The sequence below is a fragment of the Manacus vitellinus genome, unplaced genomic scaffold (assembly GCF_001715985.3).
Source record: "Manacus vitellinus isolate BGI_N305 unplaced genomic scaffold, ASM171598v3 scaffold_25_pilon, whole genome shotgun sequence".
NCBI lineage: Eukaryota > Metazoa > Chordata > Aves > Passeriformes > Pipridae > Manacus > Manacus vitellinus.
This window is the reverse complement of record NW_021939882.1, coordinates 3,917,840-3,933,866: the sequence shown is the minus strand read 5'-3', so window position 1 is coordinate 3,933,866 and position 16,027 is coordinate 3,917,840.

The following is a 16,027-nucleotide window of genomic DNA, read 5'->3' as shown; positions in this document are numbered from 1 at the left end:
GTCACAGGAATGAGTTCAGCTTATTGGAACCTGTTACAAAATACAACACTTTTGTTTGGGAAATAGAATTTGGGAGGACACCTGAGCATGCAACATGAGCAGGGCCTGGCCACCCTGGTTTTCCTGGCTGTGTCATGTCCTGTCCATGACTGACAGCAGACACTCAGGAGCCTGGACACCTCAGCTGTGACCTGATGCCTCAGTAACCTTCTTCTATAAGCCAGCAACTTTCAGTCTGCACCTTGAGGGCAGGTCACAAAACATCACAAGCCAATGGCATTTTCGTCTGAGTTTGGATATCACCAGGACCTGTACATACACATGAACTAGTAAAACATAAGCATTGCCCCAAAGGCCTTGACTTTTAAGCCAGGGTACAGCAAGGTAGTGTGACAACCAGCAAGAAAGCTAATCAGATGATTAGGTGAGTGTGCTCTGTCAGTTGGTTTAGAGTAATTTCCTTTTTTTTTCTTTTTTTTTTTTTTTTTGCGGTCAGTACTGACAGAAAAAGTAATGTTTCAAAGGGGAAAAGTGATTACTACTTCTCTCATTGAATTTCAATATTTGAAAGACTATTTCTCAGAGGTAGTGGCTCTCTGAGATGGGAAATGCTTTCAGATCTTTCCTCCTGGACAGGCAATATACAAAAATGAGTTTGTGGGCTTTTATTAGTAGCTTTTGGGGCTTTTTCTGAGTGGGATGGTAGAAAAAGCACCACTGGTATCCTTCTTTCAGTGAAGAAGCCTAGTTCAAGTAGGCTGCAATGAGAGCAAGGAAGTGTCTTGTTTTCTTAAGAAAACAGGGGTGAGAGGCAACAAGAAGTTGATGCCCAGGAAGTTCCACCTGAACATGAGGAAGAAATTCTTTCCTGTGCAGTGACAGAGCACTGGAACAGATTGACCAGAGAGGGTGTGGAGTCTCCCTCACTGGAGATATTCCAGAACCATGTGGACACAATCCTGTGCCATGTGCCCTGGGATGACCCTGCTTGAGCAGGGAGGTGGGACCAGTGACCCCCCAACCCTTCCAACCTGAACCATTCCGTGATTCTGTGAAAAACCAGAGGCAGCCTCAGCAGGCAGAGCAGGGGGAATCTGCCACTGCCCAGGCTGAACATCCTGTACAGAGAGCACTGGAGCCTGGAGGGATGTCTTATGGCACCTACCAACAGCATCAAATTCACCTCAGGAGAAGAATAGAAGCAGATGCAAAAAAGTGAAAGTCAGAGTGGTGCAGAATGAGTAAACAACCCCCAAAGTATTCAGTGACAAATTCCAAGTCGTCTCACACACAGAGCTATTTCTTTTTGAACCCAGCACTAACTATTTCTTGAAGTAACATCAGTCCCCATCCAGGGCTGTGCACTGTTCAGCAGGGCTGTCAGCTTGGCAAGTGGGCGACCTTCTGTGTAATGTATAATTCAAGTATCCAATACACAAATGATTGCAGCAGAGTCAGAGAACATGCAAATTATGTCCCACATCCTGCTGTTAGTCATCCTCTTGGGGGAACTCACCCCTACAAAGGCAGTATCCCAGAACACACTGTATATTTGCTAATCCTCACTTTTTAAGTGTTTTGACAGCAGCAGAAATCTCACCACTCTTCACTTGAAAATGTCTGTAACCTAAAACTCCTGGAGTAAAATACTCAGTCCTTTCCCTAAAAATAGTAAATGAATTATCCATATTTCGTTTTACTGCTGCATAACAGTTAGAGGTATTAATTTAAAATATGGTAGCAAATTACATAGAATCTTCCATCAAAGGGGATCAAAGCACTTTGCGTATTAATTACATTTCAAAATAAGACTCTGAGCTAAGCTTTATTATAGGAGATAGCAAGTTCTAGGGATTCGTATGGGTGAGAGGAAATCAGGACACCTGGTGATTTACTGCCTGTGATTTGCTGCCTAACCTTGTACAAGTCCTTCACATCCTCTGTGCCTCAGTTTCTCTGTCTGTAGGAGAAAAATGGTTATATTTAACTTTGTTTTCAAAGGCTGAAAAAAAAATCCTCTGGCAAAAGTGATGTCTGATGGTTTATGTGGCAATTACAGTGCCAGAGCATTACACGTAGTAGGTGGAGAGGTGAGGTGACAAACTTACCCAGTGGAGTCCTAAAGCTGCTCTGTCTGCCAGGCAATTTCCCCCTGGGAGAGGGTTGCCTTGGAAATGCCATCTCCTTCCTCCTTCAAATGCTCCTGCAGGCAGAACAGAGACCACCTAAACAACCCTCACCATCCCAGCCCTGAGCATCTCATGGGCTTGGGAAGCTGCCACTTTCACTGTAACTTTCTAGGATATAACCTGCTGTTTCTATTAGACAGCTCAATGCAGTCTAAGGATGAGATTGTCAAGGTTTCAGGTGCTATCAACAGGAGCTAGGCAACAAAGTTCCTCTAAAACTTCAGTTGAGAGTGATCTACAGGCTTCATGCATGCTGCCCTGCTACTGTTCTGTGTGCTCAAGAAACCTTCTTCCCTTCTAGGAGAGACCAGAAGGAGAAATCCTGCTCATTTCTTACTGTATCTGGGACAAAGTAACTCATGGAAATTAATCTAGAGTCAGTTTCTAACACTGATGTCATGAAAAGTTACCCCATTTTACAACACCGATAAACAGCAGCTTATAAAAAAAGAATCAAGACAAATGCCTTGGACAAAGGTTATTTTCATTTGTACATAATCTAAATAGGTCATGTAGAATGATAAATGCACCTGTGAGTAAACCTGAATGGCTCCATATCACGAGATAAAATCATAAAAATCAGGAATAATAATCCAGCCCAAGAATGAGAGACAATGGGTCAAGGAGCATTTGCTTCCTCATTATCAAATACATGGAGAACAATCAAAACAAACATTTAGTCCAACCTCAAGTGAGTATGTGATTAGATAGGAGAGTGCAGAAGTATATGGTGATCCCAAATTATGGCAAATATCAAATTCCACTTGGACTTTAGCAGATGAAGAGATGTTTTTGAGTGATACCTGAGTGCACTGAGATGTGTTGGACTTTGTTTGCTCTCACACAGCAGGGTCATAAGTCCACGTGTTGGAGGGAGGTCTGTCCTGCTATTGCCAAAGCCTATTGCCTAATCACTTGCTGGAATTAATCTTGGTGTTCCCTGAAACAGCAAAGAAGGTATTCCTGTAGACATGTCAGTGCACTGGGATGGTTTTTGTTCTCTTAGAAAGCAGAGTGGCCCATATGGCATCTGGGAGGAAGGGGAGCACAGCTGGTCCCATTTTACCGGGAGAAACGCAGCCAGTGGTAGCTGAATAACTGGAGAGGAGAGCAGAGGTTTGGGGTGAGACCAGACCTTTTGCAACCAAACCAGCACCACCCACAGGGCTGCCCTTCCTCTTTTCTACCTGACATTGCCAGCAACAGGCCAAGAGAAAAGCCACAAGCATCACTGTGGTCTTGCTTCAGTTCCGTTTGACAACTGGGAGAGCCCCTTCCCCAGACAGCAGTGCTGCACGGTTTGGGGCAGGTGCTTTCCGTGGTTTTCATGAAGAATCCCTTGGCAAAGTGCTCTTGCAGAGTGTCAGTCCCCACTGGAAGCAAACAGATCTATTCAGTGACCCCCATCTATCCCCAGCAGGATGTGACAGAGACCTCTCCCCCTCTTGTCTCATCCTCGTGCAAACAAGGCACAGCATGACCAGCAAAACAAAAAGCCTGAAGGCTTCTGAGTTGCCCCTGTCAGCACTTGACAGGGCTGTTCTGAGATTTGGCTTGCTAATGTCTGAGAAGTTTAGAATGATTATGGAAATCAGAGACAAAAGTCTGGGACGAATGCTCCTGGATTGCTTCTTATGGTGCATGTTCTCATCTGCAGTCCTTTGTAATTGCAAAAAATGGTGCCTTGCAGATACCTTGAAGAGACTGGAGACAGACAGATGCATCTCATCATCAGGAAGTCTGTCTTGATAGTCAGCCAAGATCCAAGGGGAGCGTGCATTATTTACTATTATCATCATCATCACCACTGCCACTAACCTCATTTCCCTAGAGGTTTGACTCCAGTAGAAATGCATGAAGCCCTATCCTGGCATTCATGATGTTTTTGTTAACCATACTGTCATACAAAGCCTCCTCCAGCTTCTCATGGAACTTTCTGCCTAAGGAGTGGGTTACACACAGTTTAAAGCCCTCTGAATGCTGCTCTTTTTCATTGCAAGCTGCACTTGAAAGCCACGTGATAGGAAAGCAAAAAACTGGATGTACCACGAAATGCCTGCAGGGACTGCCTGGCTACCTGGCTCCCCACAGGCATCGACTTCAGTGGAGAGAAGCAGGACAGCAGAAAATCAATAGCAACAGGCAAAAATTGTTTATTTGTGCCAACATGGAATTATGAACCCTGAGCTTTTTGCACTTCACATGTGCAGGAACATGATGTCAACACCTCCGTGCTGCAACAGGAAACAAAAGATAAGACTCGGTGCAGCATCAGCTTTTCCTGAGCACCGACCTGTCACTATGTTTTTGTTTATGTTATGCTTTACAAGGCCGAGGTTACCAATACAAATAATCTTTTTGGCAACTTCAGCCTTAGTTTTATTTCACAAACTGTTTTAAGCGATTGCCAACGCATCTTTTATTTTTAAATACCTGCCTAATTTTTAGCATGTATACAAATGCTACACTATCTGCAGTTTGGGATGTACAGTCACAATGTAGAACTTCTTGACTGGATGACAAAGAGAAATGAAAATGAAAAATGATGTGCTAGTCATAATTAGTAGGCATTGCAGAGTATATTTCCGGAGAAGTTATTTGTCCTAAAGATTCATATGCCTGCTTTATAATTGTCAGATGACTATGCAAATATTAGCAGTGACATGACAACAAATGACATTCCCCCACGTATGGAAATGAAGCAGAATCTAAATTTACAAACCCCTCATTTTCATTATTCATCTAAGCCTAATCACAAGCACTGGGAAATATCACTGTAAAATCCAGTGAGTGCTTTTTTTCTGAACTGAAAATCAGGGGGCTGTTTCCCTACTTTGACAGCACACTGAATTTAGCACACGCTGCTCCCGGTGTGCTCTCTGAAATGGATCATCTGAATTTCTGGGGCACTGATGCTTGACAGCCCTGAGAGCGATGCTCCATGAGAAGCACTGCTCCTGAAAGGAAGAGAACCCGGCACAATGGAGCCACTGATTAAGGAGAACAATCATGGAGGATTTCCTATTATGCTGAGCTCCAGAAGGAAACAGTAAGCAACGCAAAGGAAATGAGTGCATTTGCTCAGAATGAAAAGGTCAGCCAGCCACAATTTTTCAGCTTTGATATACACATAACATTTCAACTCCCATTTTTATCACAAATTATAGCTTCCCAAGGTCCTCAGGAAGTTGACAGGGAGATTGTAAGGTTATTGGGTGGTGTGAGAACGGAACTAACTATGATTTACAAACTTGTCATTGCAGCATATCCACTTCTGTGTAGTGAAGAACAAAGCAACCACCCTGGCAGCATCCCTTTTGCATCTTCATCACACAGTTTTAAATAACAGCTCCTGTCAGTAGCAGAGAGAGTCAGACCTCTCCCCTCTAAGCCTCCTGCAAAGCAAATTTAACAGAATACAACATGGACAGGCAAAAGCTGGGACCCTCCTGTGAATTGCAACTCCACACAGATTCTGCCAGATGCTTGTTCACATCAATATCACTCAAAGGTAAATAGCAGTGACTGTAAACACAACAAAATCTTTCATGCAAAATGTAGTTACATTGGGAAAAAAAACATACAGGACTCCTGGGTTCCATCCACAATATTTCCATTGCCTCCCTACCGCAACTTAATCTCCCCCAGCCTTAATTCCATTGTTTATAAAATGGAAACAATAACATTTAGCTTTCTGTTGTGGGCCATCGTGAGAAGTGGTGAATCTTCACTGCTTGTCTGAAAGAAAACCGAATTAGTATTGCCTGAACAAATGGCCTATTTCTATTAATGAAATAGTACCAATGGGATTCATATTATTTCGTTTATGTCCCAGCTTTCTCAGCTTTTGCACAGCTCTAAAAATCAACTCTAAACTCTTTGTGTTGAGTGAAAACAGCCACTGAACATGTCATGATGTAGGTATAAGGCAGTTTTATGGTTTTTTTTACCTAAGGAAGCACACAGCACACAGAGTGAAACCATGGCACTGCTGAAGTTAATGGGAATACTCATAGCATAGGATACAAAACAGCTCCTTGTACAGCATCCATTGTATCTCAAGAGCCTCACTGAGACATAACTAAAATACCGAATCAAAAAGACTTCCAAACACTTCCTCAAGACGAGGCTGGTAGGACAAAATTTCAGTCTATGGTACTTGAATGTATAATGAAAAATCCATTAGTGACTCACTTTTTCTAAGGATAGAAGGCAGCATACTTTATGAGTCAGCTTTCTGCTGAGAAAAAAGTCCTACCTTCAATGGAGCAGGAGCTACACCACTGAAAAGAGCTCAATTATTAGCCATTACGCTGTGGGACAGAGTGGGGAACAGGTAATGAAAAGAGCAAAAATATATGAAGGACTCAGCTCATGGAGGAGCTCTTAGCATCATAAGACTGACCTTTAAATTCAGTGAAAAATTCATCACCTGTCTGGAAAATTTACTGCAGGCTTTTCTGGAAGTCAAAGCACACTTTGATGCTGTAGCTGCAATACTAACATGAGTAGGGTTAAAATAGGTAGGACTGCTTGCCACAGATAGATGTCTGAATCAATTAAATAAGGGGAAAAATGAAACAAAGTTAACAAATAAATGTACTGAGCACTATCAAATTAGGATGACTGTAAGGGATGTGAAAAATTTTGTATAGTGTATCAGTCAGATAATACCTACAGATAAAGAAACAGAATCAAATAGAGGAGGAAATGTGCTGAATACTGAAAAAAAAGAAAGTTATATGGGCTCTGAAATGACCTGAGGGAAGTTACTTGCATCTCCCTGAAGAGAACTGCATGGACTAAATGAAGGGAATCACTCATCTGTGAGCTCTGGGCTAGCAAGGTACATTTTTTTCCATCTCTCACTTCAGCTCCTAAGCCCTTACTCAGGTAAAACTCCCACTGGAGTCAATTAAATCTTCCTTCTGATTTGAAACAACTAAGGCAAGAGAAATCCTTTCAAGTTTGTCAGCTTTTTCACACCTTTTGGCTCCTTGCAGTCATCTTCAGCAGTTGAACTGTCTGCTCACCATACACACACATGAGTCATGGCACCCTAGAAATAAAACAGCTAAAGATGTCAACATTTTGGAGGTTGGCATTCTCTCTCAGATTAGTTTTACACCAGATTAATTCCATTGTCTTCAGTAAACTTCAGCGTGATTTTTGCATGGGTGAGTCAGGGAGTTTGGCCTTCTACTTGAAATAATATTATCTGTGGCTTTGGAGAGACACACAATTCAACTGTGCTGCTTTTTCACGCTTCCACTCCTCCTCAGAGCTCCTGCCTGGGACACGCTGCCTACACAAGGCTGTTAGGACAGGGAATGCAGCATTAGGCCACTCAGCAGCAGGACTTTTTCTCGTGCTTTGGATAAGCTAAATTAGATTCTTAGCTGTGTCAGACATGACCCATAAATCTTACTAAGACTCTAAAACTGACTTATTTCCAGCAAGAGAACGCTCTGCCTTAATTCAATATTTCCCCCCCAGAACTGACCATCAGTGGCTCAATCACTTTTGCAATAAACAGGAAAACGCAACAGAAAATTTTCTCCGGGCATTGCTGCTGGGAAGGAATCTTCTGTTCCAGGGGTTCCCTACCAGCTTTGACCTTCTGCCCTCTCTGGGGTAACCACAGCCACCTTACCCCATTTCCCTGCCCTGCCTCGCAGTCGGAGGGGACACGGGAACGCACCATCACTGACGTGAACTTTACGTGGCCCTGCTGGCACACTGGATGAAATGCAAGAGGTTCCCCATTTACATAAAGCTCCAGGCATGACTCATCCCTGTCTTCTGCAGCTCCAGCCTGTCACTCTGACGAGCCTCCGGGTGGCAAGTGAACGCACTGTGTCGTTTGTCATCATACGCTCCCAACGTCGGCCTGGCTGTTGCAGCTCCTGCAGTGGGGAAACAGCAAAATGTGAAATGTGCACAGAAAATTTCCCTGCAGCGTGGGAAAGTCTCGTGTCTGGCTTCTCGTACTTTCTTATTTGTCAACTCACATTGTCACAGGACAACACCTCAACTCCAAGCCTTTGCTAACACTGAGTGGCTGAGTGCCCATCAAGTGTCCATCAAACCTCTGTCCCCCTGGAGGAAGGTCTTACATTAATTAACATAATGATTTACATATTTTCCCACGCAGAAAACTAAGGTTGGAGGCCTCCTGTCTCAGAACTGCTTAGAAAATTGTCTCAGAGCTGGGAAGAGGACTGAGGCATGTGGTCCTGTACAACAAACCAGTGGTCACTCAACCGAGAACATCTCTCTCCATGTCAGCACAAAAGGCACCAGTCTACAACAGTGGGATCAGATACATGTCTGCTGTAACTCCCCTGGACAAGAGTGGATTTCAATCTTTTTAAGCTGCTAAGTTTTAGGCTTAAGGAGTTAATCTCTCTGGATAGCCTATGTTCTCCATGGAATGAGGTTACTGCTCTGAATTGCCTCTGGAGGAAACCTTTCCCTGCACATAGGCCTGAGAGGGAATCTAGGAAAATTGGTTTCATTAGGCCAACATTAACCTTTGTGAATGCCCTTGTAATGAAGTTTTCATTTTCCTGATGCTGTTCACACAACTGTCACTGGCAAAAAGCATCCACTGATACGGAAAAAGGACATCAGGGAAATTCCACTGAAATAAGAAGAATTGGAAAGTTCTAAAGTTCTCTTTCTTTTTTTTGCATAGTGTTGTTCCCATGATGATTTCAGGGAAGAGAGCATGTGAGTAAGAAGATGAGGAAGGGACAGGGAAACACCAAATACTTTGAGTGTAACACCCTCAAAGACTGGATAAAATATGAAAATATTTACCGTAGAATGGAAGCATTTGGGATGGAGAGTTGAAGAAAGTGAAACACAAATGCTGAGAGACTCATATTTCAGTGCTGGAAAAATCATGATGAACAGGACAGTCATCTTTATGTGTTTGTTATACCCACACTATGAAGCCAACCAAAAGGGAAGGGGCTAAATATTGTATCCAACCCAATGTGCCAAGGTTTAGTACCTTGGGCTCAATTCTGTGATAACCAAAACCTGTATTTCAGACTGAGAACAGGCCAAAGAATTTCCCTGGACATTATAATTTTGGCAACCAATATTGCAGAATGATAAAATATGAACTTTAAGAGAATGGAATATGGATATTGTCTAGGCCTTCTTATTCGCAGAACCTCACTGAATGCCTGTAGATTGCATGTCAGGCAATCACAATCTGCCCAAGTCTCTGACATGTTCCCTTTAGTAGCCTCTGACCCTGAAGATGAAAGGGTACAGACATCTTTACACCATAGGATGCACCAGAGCCAAACTACATTAACTTATGGCAGCTAAGATTAATGTTTGGAAGTAGCCCAGTCTCTGAGTCAGACTGATCTTTTCCGTTCCTAAACTTTAAAGTGCCAGGAAAAAAGTTAAAAAGTCCAATTAAAATAAAGCCTGGCTAACTCCAGGCTTATCATCACGGCATGAGGAGGGCAGGATTTTGTTTTTTCTTCTGCAAGAAACTTGAGAAAGAAACCATGAAGTGGCCTCACAGCAGACAGGGTGAAAGAGGTCTTCTGTGTCGAGGGTGAAATCTGGAGACTGCTGGATTTGGCTTCCTCTAAAGGACAGAGGAGTTTGCTGGAAGTGTTTATCTGTTGCTTTGTTCAAGTCACTTTGGTTTAGTGATTTCTGATTTTGCACATTGTCATTTGAAAGGGACCTTTCACTTGAGTTTAATTTTTGATGATTCAGCTCCTCGGGTACATCTCCTCTTAGCTTCTGCCATAAACTGAAACTTATCCTCACCTCTTAAGTTCCTGCACAAGCCTGCCTATGTGGCTGCTTTCATTTCTTCCCAGTTCCCTAAATCATACCCTAACAATGACACTTCGAAATTGCAGAGTCCATGGGCTCCAGGTGAAACCAACACAAGGCCAGAGACAACGATTTCTGGCTTAATTCATTAGAGGGTTAATAAAACCTCTTTATGAAAGATTTTCTCTGGTCACGCCCTGATTTCTGCAGCAGATTCTTTAGCACTGACAAAACCTCCCCAATCCACTGACCATCACAGCACTGCCAAGAGACCAAGTGAGAATGAGGAAAACACAAGTCCCACTTGCAGGCGAGGCAGCAATTAAAAATCCATATCCTTACTACAAAAAAGATGAAAAAATAGGTATATACCTCTTGTCTGTAACGTCCCAGTGGGCTTACTCAGCTCCCTGAACGCTACACAATATCTGGAGGAAACCACTGAGAATGCTGATAAGGCAGCAGAGAGGACATGCCAGAAGTCAGTCAGTGAAGTGCTATTTGACATCTGACGCACAGGGCCGGCTCCAGTGGGCCCAGTGATGGGTGAGAACCCGCTCAGCTGCAGCAGCACTGGCTGCCCCCAGTGCAGCAGTGGGGTTTGGCAAATCTTCCAACAAAACTTCCACTGCCTTGTTGGAAAATTCCTCCTTGTCAAGGTTTTGTTTTGGTTAACTCGTTTACTGCCTGAGGGTCTTTGTGATGACCCAGTGCTGCTGTACCCTCACATACTGATTCCCTCGTAAAAAGCTGGTTTCCATGTGTTGCTGGGCACATGGAAAGAGCATTCCCTTGTGCCAGACATGAGCAGAGCCTAACTTGCATTTGGGTGCCTGAGCTGGCTTCCACGGCTCATACCTAAAGAAGCCACCCATTCTGGGAAGGTCAGTCTTGATGCAACGAGTGAGGCACAGCAACCCCAGTCCCTGCTGAGCCTGTGCACTGAGTGCCCATGGAGACCGTGCCGATGCAGTGTCTCTGGGAGAGATCCAAAATAGCACTCAGGCACCAAAGTGCAACTTCTGCAGACTGCTGGCGCCTGTGCTCATGAGAGCAACCCAGGAAAGCTCTGCCTCCCCTCCTCAGCTACGTCAGATGCTGTAAGTGCCTACAGCTTCTGGGGAAAGCTTCCTTAGGCGCCACGAGGTCTGGCGCCTTTTTGTGCCCAGCTGCTCTGGGTGGGCTGAATTCTGCCATCTACTTCTTGCCTAAGTCCATCCAGAAGTCAGATGGGGGGTTTTGCCATGAAGGTCTTAAGGACTCAATTTCCCAGGCATGCTGTACACAGCAGAATGGAACTCTCAGGAGGACTTACAGGTATTTAACATCAGTGAGTCATGGGCCCCTACACCAGTATCCGAGTTCTGTCAGTATTGTCGCTGTTTCCCACCTAAAATCCCTAACCAGTCACCCTATTCTGACACCAGAAATCTTGTGCTCCTGGTTAAACCGTGGCTCAGCTTTCAGAAGCTGGGCAGAGTACATTTTTATCCCTTCCCTGCATGCCCTCAGGTTTCTCAGGGCACTCCCTGTTCAAAGGTCCAGAACTGGCTCCCAGGGCAGTGCTCTCCAGCACTTGGTGAGTATTTAAAGCAGAGGGGTGGCTCATCTGCCAGGCATATTTTCACTGACAAGACTAATTTAGATGTTGATGCCAAATGTGTTACTTAAACACATAAACAATCACTTTTTTGGTCCTGTATGAGTTCCACAGTGAGATATCCATAGGTTCCCTTCTCCTAAGCATTTTCTACTGCCTGATGTAGGCATCTCACCACTCAGAGTACAGGCTAAGGGCACTCAAACCCTGAGATTCTGAGCTATTCCTCTCCAGTGTACAGGGAATTTTAGGCATTTAACTCACTTGAGAGCACCATGCCTTTGAGAATCAGATTCTAATCCTCAACTCTCCCTTGCTGCTAATCCCAAATCTCTTTGAGATCCGGCCCTCTTAGTGTTCAAAGTCCGCTATTATGACTTCAACCTAGTTAACTGTTAACTTGCATTTGGCCATGACCTTTGGTCAGGTGTTTGCAGTCTCCTGAACTACACTAAACACTCACCAATATAGGATGCTCTGAAAGCACGAGGTAAGTCTGTGACAGGACCTGAAACTTCCTTGTGGAGTTCATTTCCATAGTGGAAAAAGAAATCAAACATAAAATGTTCTGCTTGCTGTGACTTTCCCATAGTAAATTCCTTGAACCCAAAAGGTGCCAGGAAACAAACTTGAAAACAAAGAGAAATTGTATTAAAACCAGGGTAAATTTTCTAGGGGCTTTAAGAGTGGCAGATTCCCCTCAGCATTGCCCAACAATGTGCTTGCTTATGGTCATAGGACAAGGAAGAGGCCACGTGGCTGCACAGACCCTCTTCTCCATACTCAAACATACACATGGCAGCTGTACCCAGCCCTGTGATCTATCAGATAATCAGATTATTTCTTCTGCCTATCGAGCAGGAAGAAGAGATATTGTTGTTATGTCTTCTAAAGGAAAAAGCTCAGCTACTCAATAAAGAAGGAACTTACAAAGTAAATTGAGAAGATGAAAATTTAGTTTACTCTGGTTTTTATGTCAAATCTCACAAAAATAGATGGACAGCATAACATATGTGATAATGATAAACACATACTGCATTTAAAGACTTAAGTTCTTTAAGACAACACTTCAAGCTTGCTTTTTTGTTCCCTGGAATTTGGAAAGTACTGCCAACATGCAGCTTACCAAAATCCTAAGAGGAAGGGCTGAACTTTCATTACTGATTATACTTAGCACAGCACTTGTATTTGAATTCTTCACCTCCATGCGCATCCTGTTCCTTCAGAAAGATTTCCTCACACACTGTTATTTATATTTTTAAAATGCCTTATAGCATTTTCTCTTCATTCTCTGCAGTGTTTTTTCCTTTTCCTGAACGGCAGTTGTGTTCAATGCCCCTTGCAGCCAGCGACACACCCTGCAGAACACAACACATAATCAAGCACACACGCCCTGCAGAGCAATGTGCTCACTCCAATTCCCAGCCCACCCTGACACGAGTGCTACAAGCATATCCTGTGAATAAAAGCACAGGGGGAAATGTCCTGGGGTGGGCCCTGCCACACAACACCCCCCCAAAAAAAACCACAGTTCAGCTGGGAGCAAACACACCTCGGTATCAGAAGGGGTACAAGTGAATAAGCACTGCACCTTCTGTAACAGTCACTGCACATTCCCAGTTGATGAACGAAGCCTAATTGACCTAAACGATGACTGTATGTACCCAGCTTTACCTTTAGCAAACAATACTGCTCATAACCCAGTCACAGCACAGTTCCCAATGCAAGAGATGTACCATGAGCCAGAGGCTAAAATAAAACTCAGCTGTGTGTAAGGAATCACAAATAAAACAACAAATGAAATCATATATGAGCGTCACAGAATGTTATATGATGCTGAACAGGTAAGGATCAAGGTTACACACTTTTCTGGGAAAGAGGAAACCTTGAGATCACAAAATAGAGATAAGCAAAATTCATAGATTCACAGAATCATGGAATATCCTGAGTTAGAAGGGACACACAAGGAGCATCCATCAAACTGGCCCTGCACAGGACACCACAACAATCCCACTATGTCCCTGAGAGCATTGTCCAAATGCTCCTTGAGCTCTGTCAGCCTGGGGAGCCTGTTCAGTGCCCAACCACCCTCTGGGGGAAGAACCTTTTCCTAATATCCAACCTAACCCTCCCCTGGCACAGCTCCAGCTGTTCCCTTGGGTCCTGTCACTGGTCACAGAGAGCAGAGATTGGTGCTGCCCTTTATGAGAAAGTTGTAGACAGCTATGAGGTCTCCCCTCAGTATCCTCTTCTCCAGGCTGAATTACCAATTATTAATATAATCTCTAAAAATTAGTATTAATATAAACTCTATTAATATGAAGTTAAAACTAAAGAATAATGTATAATCTAGAAATTAAGAATATCTCAGAAACCTGAAGATGAATCATTTTACCTCCATAAACAAATTTATGAAATAAATATCCAGGAAGATGATTCAAACAAAGCATTTTTGGTCACTTTTTTTTTAATAGGAAGGAGGTATCAGTTTTGTTGTTGTGAGGCATTAGTTAGGAATCCAGATAGAGTCATCCATGATCTGATTTATCTATAAGAAAGTGAACTGGAATGAGGAAAATATTCTTTTTTTTTTTGCATGAATTATGAACACAGAATTACGAATGAAGGGATTTGTTTGCTAATTATAGAGCTGAAGCTGATCTTACTCTGTAGTCTTAGGTGAGTCAATTCATCCCCCTGCTTTGGTTTCTTCACTGTTAAAGAGTTCTGAAAATACTGACTTACTTGATTTCAGAGTAGCAGTTTTGCTCAATTAATGTTCCTAACGCAATTTGAAGAGAAACGATAGTTTTAGGTCTGCAGTTGTCAGGAAAGTGTTGGGTTTTGCTCACATGAAAAAGAAAATTAACTTTTAAATCAGTTGTCAGTATCAGTTTACTCATTCCAGTTCTAATGATTTGACAACCACCTCGAATAAACCCCTTGCTTTTGGTTCCCTTTCTAACACACAACATGAGCTAAGCTGCCCCACCCAGCTGGACTGGCGACAAATTCCTGTTCTTATCTCAAGCTCCATAGAAGCCTTATGTAATTAAACAATACTGTGACGAGGGTCTTATCTCAGGGCATTAACTTCTTCTTCCCTCGACAAGGATGTAAGTGAGCTGGACCCAACTGGAAAGCAGCAGTGAGCCCACTGCTTTCTTCAGAGTTTGACCTTTCAGTGGAAAATAAAACCTCCACAATGTGAGCTCTCGCTGCGTTGTGTTGTTGACACTTGAGCCTGCAGGAGGAAGAACTCTTCAAGGCCACCTCCAGATTTGTCTGCGGCACAAATGAAGAGCTCCTGTAAATCCTTCAGCGCTCTCCTGAGTGTTGATGTCTTTGCACAAGACAGTTAATAACAGCTAATGATGTCGGGGCCTTGCCAGAAGCTCAATGAGCACTTGGTTGTATAACTCTAACTCGATAGGCACTGTTTGTTTTGGGTTTTTCCACCACAGACAGTACCCCCTGGCTATGCCAAGGCAATTGGTTGACCTCATGAGAGATGAGAATTGTCTCATTAATTTCAGTGGGTTGTTCAATTTTGGAGCACAATGCAAAGTGCAGCAGGATTCGTGGCTGATCTGGTAGCAATCTGCTGAATATGCCTGCACACTGCGGTTGGACAATTTAGGTGTCTGAGATAAAAAAAAAAAAAAATGAATTAGCTATTTTTATCTATTCCCTGGGGGCTTCTGAGGGATTATGCCATGTTATCTCATATTCGTGATTGCTCCAGTTTAGTTTTTAACACTCCTAACATGAATTATTATATCTTCCTTTGAAAGACTATGGCATTGATTAACAACTCTGAGTCTTTGGTAAATTCAATCTGAATTTCTTTTTTTATCCAGGTATGTGCCTAGTTTCTGGGTGAAAGTTAAAAATGGAAAGATGTACATCTCTAAGTAAAGAGATGATGACAGCAGGAGGAAGAGGAAGAAAGCTGCAGAATCAATTAGAAATGCAGTATGTTGCACAGAGCATATTTAGATTGCTGTCGTTTCCCTCTTTCTCTTGCCCTGCTTTTGGATTTAAAAAGCAAGAGTAGTTGTACTTTGTTCCTGCACTGCAATTTAACATGCACTGTATGTGAGTGACAGCAATTCTGAATACAGGAGCAATCACACTACCTGCAGCAAAAAGTCCCTGATGGATGCTACAAGCTGGTGACATTAATATGGGAAGCACCTGAGGTGGTGCATGAAGCAATGCAGGATTAGCCATGTGTATTGCACTGAACCTGGCAGGGATGCAAGAAAAAAGCATTTAGGCAAAATGGCAAGACTGGGGAAATTTCTCACCTAATTAATGGAGAGGTTTTCCTTATTTTAATTCCCTTGCCTCCAATAAAAGTGCAAAAAAGATTTTCAAGAGCAAGTGAAAGAGCCATGCTGGCACCAAAGGAGCTCATTATAGA